Source organism: Vigna unguiculata, chromosome 6 (genome assembly GCF_037176805.1).
Source record: "Vigna unguiculata cultivar grain cowpea cultivar isolate G323 ecotype 2 chromosome 6, ASM3717680v1, whole genome shotgun sequence".
NCBI lineage: Eukaryota > Viridiplantae > Streptophyta > Magnoliopsida > Fabales > Fabaceae > Vigna > Vigna unguiculata.
Genome location: NC_140797.1, coordinates 27,156,443 through 27,163,347, shown reverse-complemented (window position 1 = coordinate 27,163,347; position 6,905 = coordinate 27,156,443).

The following is a 6,905-nucleotide window of genomic DNA, read 5'->3' as shown; positions in this document are numbered from 1 at the left end:
GGAAACAACATAATCCTTCATCACACATATGCCATATCAATTCTAAAATACCATTTTCGAGGTCCCCACAATAATACCTTTGAATCTTATAAAATTCTTAAGCACTTTGAAATTGTGTTTTGATCTCAGGAAACAATTGTATATCATTTTGATTGAATACTAGAAAAGTTGTGTTAACAATACCAATAATACTCCTTTTATAGATATCTTGAAAACATAAATTGTAAAACAAAAATTGATGCATATAATTGATTATATTCAATGGTAATCGATTATCCTAATAGGTTGTTAAAAATAACTTTCGACATCTTTTAAAAATAACCAATTACTCAATTAAGAATGCTCCTCACTAAATTTTGAAACCTAATTTAACCGATTACCTATCGATTATATAGTTGGAACAAAAGGAGCTTAAAAAGCTTTCAAAAATAATCGGTTATGTATTAACATAATTAATTGTACTATTCTAAGAGGCTCTAAAGAGCCAAAAATTATGTAATCAATTGAAAATGCTAAATTTCATTTTTCACTTATTTTTATTTTTCGAAAAATCATTAGCTCATTTTACTCCAGTTTTAAGTGATGTATGTTGTGTTCTAGAGTTTCAATGAGTGCTTGTGTTAAAGATATGAAAACAAAGAAGGAAAGATCTATGATAAGCTTGAATGTTCATCAACATCTTCAAACATTGTTAAAAACACAATCTTTTGCCAAAATTGGAGGTTTCTCTTGAATAGCAATAATCTCCACCTTTTTTTATAATGTCCCAACCTTATCTTCTTCTTAATGAAGATTTTGAACATGTCTTATGATGTTAATCCTCTGACTTTCCATGACATTTTCAGACAACTACAAAGAATCATAGCAAACTTCTTTGGGCTATGAAAACTCCCCTTATCTCAAAGCTCCCCCTACATGAAATACAAGGAAACAAAATAACCAAGAGACTTGGAAACAAAAATGTACTCTTAAATTAGACTTTTAAAACACAAATACATATAATTGAATAAACCATGAAAAGTAAACCATGCAAATAATCTTTATGTAATGTTATAATTCTCCACCTTAGGGCATTATCAAAAGAAGATAATAAAAAGAGGATCATGTTTCAAGAGTAGAAAATAAAATACAACATTGAAATAATCGATTAGCAATCAATTATATATATTAGGAATAAGATCTAGTGAAATAAAAATAGTTTCAAGTATAAGCAATCAAACAAATATTCACATATAGATAAAAAAAGTTACTCAAACTATTTTATGAATTTAACCAAGGTTTCAAACATCTCAAAATATTTTGTTAATAAGTTTTTTGGGTATTACAACATTTTAAAACAAAATAGGGAATACCAAAAAATTGAGCAATTTGAGAATTCTTCACTTGGTACACTACTACTCTCTTCATTTGTCAACTTCTTTAGCTTCTTATTCCTTCCTTCTAGCTTGTTGTAGAAGTTATCCAACACAAAATTGTGAGTTTCTTCTTTCTCCTTTTGATTATTGTAAATAACATCCAAATTATTCACTATTGCTAGCTCAAAAGGAGAAAAAGGCTTTTCCTCTTATTCTTGGATAGGTTCAAAATACGTTGTTAGAGTCGTAGCTATATTTACGTTGGACAAAAACCAAGATGGAGTGAATTGGTTTATTGAATAAAGTTGTGCTTCTAAAATTATTTTTCCCCCTTTAAAATTTGATTCGAAAAAAAAATTTAATTTTGTTAAAATAATCAACATATAATTAAAGAGAGTAGGGAAAGAGAAAATTGCACAAGGAATTTTTATACTGGTTTGGATCAAAAGATCCTACGTCCAGTTTCTAATCTCTCTAAAGAGGGATAAACTCAAACACTAAACATAAACCAAACTTACAATCAAAGAACAAAGAGTTCAAGGTTTAGAAAATACCTCTGTTGAAGACACAAGAGATGAAAGACACCTTCCTTGAATTACACAAGGAATGAAACATTTCCTTTGAGTCACACAAAGGATGAACAACTTCTCCTAGCAATAACAACAACACCCGATCACAAGTTATCGCTCTACCTACACTAGGTTTTTCAAAGCACCCTTTCACAAACATATAGAGTTTCTTTTTGCAGTCAAAGCACTAAGCCTCTTAATGAAAAGTTTGTTATGATAGGTCTCCCAAAATATATAGATTTGAAAAGTAGGTCAAAAATCTAAAGAGTCTAGACACTCGTTGATAATCAATTATTTGAAGAGATAATCGATTATCATAAAAACTTTTTATTTTCTCTATGATAACCTAAAAAGTCTAGTTACTCGTTGATAATAAATTATTTGAAGAGATAATCGATTATCACAAAAAAAATTCTAAAAACTTATTTTCTCTATGATAATCGATTACTAGAAGTGATAATCGATTATAAAAGAAAATCTTTTAAAAAAAATTGATTTTAATTAGATAATTGATTATGAGAAGTGATAATTGATTATCACATAACTTTTTTGTAAACAAAAGAAAACTTTCTTGAGTGATCTTTGTGTATGCTGCTTTGTGACTCTCTTAGCTAAGTCCTACACACAAAGTATTCACTAATATGTGACTTATTACAAAGGCTTCTAATATCTTTTGTCATCACTTTAAGTTCTTGGGCTTACTTTTATCATCACCAAAATTTACTCTTGAAGAATGATCTATATCACCCTCTTCTTTTACCAGCAATCTCCCCTTTTCTTAAGATTATAAAAAATTGTTTTAAAGTCTTTTGTAATAGCTTCCAAATACACAACTACACAAGAGAAAAACATTAAATAGTCTTAAGGTGTCATGCTTTAAACTTTTGTCCCCCTTTTTCTTATCATAATAACATAAGAAAATTAAACTCCCCCTTAATTTGACAACCCATATATAAAGGAAAACAAGGTGAAAATATTTTATTAATTAAGATTTAAGAGTCATCACTCATATCATTGTTATCATCAACCGAATAATTATCAAATTTCTTTTCTAAATTAGACTACACACTTTATCATGCTTAGAACCTTGAAGAGTATATGTTTTTTCCATCCTCCTACACATATTTGCAATATTTTCTTCCATGGAGGAGGAAGACCCGGCAATAATGCTAGAAGAACCAACAATTGGATCAACCTCTGGCATATCTTGAGCATCTTCAAACTCTTCATTTGGCACATCTCCTTTGAGAATGTAACAATTTCCATGAGGAAGGAATCCCATTTGTTTACGAGCACTTCATTCAATTTTGTTTGATGCAAGAGTGTGTTGGACAAGTTCTCCAATAATGCCCACACCTTTGTGTTCACAAATTCTTGAAATAAGAAGTTTTTAGGGGAGAGGGTATTGAGATAGGGATGACAAATAAACTCATCCCCGTTGCTATTTCCTAAACACGTCTGCGTTTTGACGGAGAATCCTCGCATTGACTGGGTATGAGTATGGTTATAAGGAATACCAAACTTTTTAAATTGTGTATGGGGATGGGGATAGGGATGTACATATCCACCTCGTCCCTGTCCCTTTACCTACCATAATATGTAACATCCCTACTGGAAATTACTTAATAAAAATAAATAAATAATAATTTAAAAGCAGACCTCATAATTTTATTATTCCCAACCGCGAGAAAATTTAAAACATTATTCAGCACGCCATAAATTAAACAAAACTAAATAATAATGTTGTTACAAGTTCTAAAATTCGACAAAAATAATGGAATCACCTGGAATATCATCTAGTCCAAGGTCCCCTGATATCCCTCCCTCCTTAGCTATGCATCAATAGCATCACCTAGAATATCATCTGCTTCTGCGTGATAAGTCACACGATCATCGCCAAACACAAACAGAAAGGGAGAGCTCATAATAAAATAACACATAAGTTAATAATAACAAACCACCCAACTAACTTATTATAGATATTTCTTGGCCAAGACCTTAATACCCCAAGGTTTTCAACCACTGCTTGCAGCATTATCACCTGGTGCAGCCTAAGCACTGCTAGGCAAAATTCCTATGCAGACCTCCTGGCGGAACACCAGTGCCGCCAGGCACCAGGCCTCTCCCAGACCCACTGTTTTAGGGTCTATCGCCTGGCGGAGCACACCATGCTACCAGGCGCCACACGTTGCAAGGACATCCCTACCGCACCTATCGCCTGGCGGCCACACCCGTGCCGTCAAGCACTATACCAGTAGCGAAACTCCACTGGTTTTAGCACCCAAAACAGATTAACTTACAATCCAAAGCACTTCCAAAAGTCCAAATATATAATCGTCAATCAAGGTTAAATTCTTGGTAATCTATAGCCCTCACATGGTTCAAGTGCCCATCAATCATAGTTGTCAATCCCCTTATTCTAGACCCATGATTTTACCAAGTACTTTAACATTGCATAATATCTAAATCAAGCTTATGGAGAAAGATACCCGTTAAAGCTACCTATTTATGATTGATATCTTAGCCCACCGTATTATAATTATCCAACAATTATGAGTCTATATCCAATAGCAACTATACTTTTGTTCTCGGCACCCATAATCTCCATTACCATTATTCTTCCTCTTGATTTCAGTTTCCATACTCATACCAATTCCCACATACCCCTGCTATAAGCACACCTTTATAATCATTTCATCATGGCATTCTAAATTATTAAGAATTATGTCTAATATTCTCATCCACCTAAAATTTATCATGATGAGCCATACACCACTCTCGGCCCCTATTCCATCAGAACACTAAGCTGGAAAGCTTCCAACTATCGCCTGGCGGCAGACGATGCGTCGCTAGGCGGCAGAACAGACCCTGGGCATTTCTTTGTTTCCCTCTGTTCGAAAATGGATTCTTAAACTCTCGCTGCCTTGTCTCACCATTTCACTAGGCTTAATACATATGTATATACCGACAATAGCATAAATTATTATTCTGAGGAATTAACAGTCAGACCTTGGGATCAATTCCCAATTGACCTCTCCCAAACCCCATCATAATTCAATGATTATCCTCGCATCCTTTCCACAAAACTTTATCATACAATTAAATCGTACAATTTACATTATTATGCATCAAACACGATATACACCAACCAATGTTGGAATTATTGGGATCAATTTCAAAAGTCGCAATGACTCTTGCACCAAAGTACAACAAAAACCTAGAACAACTTTGTGTCGCCTGGAAAAAAATTGATGGTCTGCCAGGCGGTTCAGACCAGAACCCAGTAACTAGGTCACTACGAATGCGTCGCCTGGCGGCATCCTCATGCCCGCTAGGCTGTTTTTGGGCAAAAATTCAGAAACCTACGTAAACAGTGTAAAAGAAAGGGGAAATCCATGCAATCATATCATGGCAAGGCATAATCATTCATACACGAATTACAAAATCTAAGAAGCAACTCCGCTTACCTGGAATTCCTTGCTCCAATGAGAATTCACACTTCTACTTGATTTCTAATGGTCTTCGTAGACCTCCCAACCATTAGCTCTCAACCCTCTCTGCACAATGGCTCTAAACCTCTGAAAAACCTTTGCCCAAGTCCCACACGAAAATGCAGTCCTCCTTCCTCCTCCAATTCCCTTCTCTTTCTAAGTTACTACCCCCTTAAACACCCTTTACTCCACCAAAACAAAAAATAATAACAAAATGCTTAATGGTCATTCAATGATCATTAACAAAGTGTTTCTCAGCTCACTAGGTTGCCCCTCTTGGCAGCTAAGGTTCCTCTGCCTTTTCACATTCATGCCAAAGGAAATTTTGGCAAAAAGAAAGTTTAATTCGTTCTTTGCGAGGTTTGAACACACAACCTCTCAATTACAAAGTCAATACACAACCAATTCAACCAATTCATGTTTCATGATAATTCGTATAATTTTAGGATTACATTATCACTAATCACATTCAAACATAACATTAAAATAATATATATATTAAAATAACATACAATTGCCATACATAGGACTTGAACCCAAGTCCTCTTACATAATCAAGTATTCTCAACCATTTGAGTTAGTATTTTTCCACATTATAACAATCCGCATTAAATGTCATAAAGGCTCCTACTCATTTATTAGATAATTATTTATTTAATTATTTAAATTTTTCGGGTCTTACATAATACGCATCTCTGTCACCGTTTAAATTATTAAAATACTCATTGTCTATTAAGTAACCTTATATACCCACACACACACACACACACACAAATATATAGACACAAGCATACACACACAAACACACAAACACATACACGTGTAAGACCTGTGAAAATTAATTAATAAATGTGGGTAGAAAGAGCCTTTATGGCATTAATTATTGTTTGATGTGACGTGGAAAAGTACTAGCTCAAGTGGTTAAGAGTACTTTGATTGTGTGAGAGAACTTGGGTTTGAATCCCATGTATGCCTGTTGTGTGTTATTTGATTTATTATCATTTTGTTAATATAATTGTGAGTGGTGAGTGATATCATAATTACAAGATTATAGTGATAGGTGAGTGTTTGGGTGTGCAAGGGCTGAATTGAGAGAGAGGTCTAGACAAATCATTGGTGAACCAAGGAACCCCATTTTCTTCCTACTTTCAATCAAGCATCCAGGTTAGGGGTGCTGACATTATGTGTATTTTCATATGGTTTGGGTTTCTGCGTTTTGTTCTCAAATTGGATTTTATGTGGTGTGATTTTTGGGTATTATATGCGTTTGTGATTGAGAAATTGGGTATTCTTGGTGCTGGTATCAAATCTTTGATATTTCATATGAGTTGAATGTGGGGTTTGGGGTGTTGCGTAGTTCTTTTGGGAAAGTAACGAGTTTGGTATTCAAATGGGATGAAAATGCGGTTATAAGGCACAATTGTTGATGTATGTTGAATGATACTAGTGTAATTGGTTATTGGCGTGAGTTGTAGTTAATTTGGTGTGCA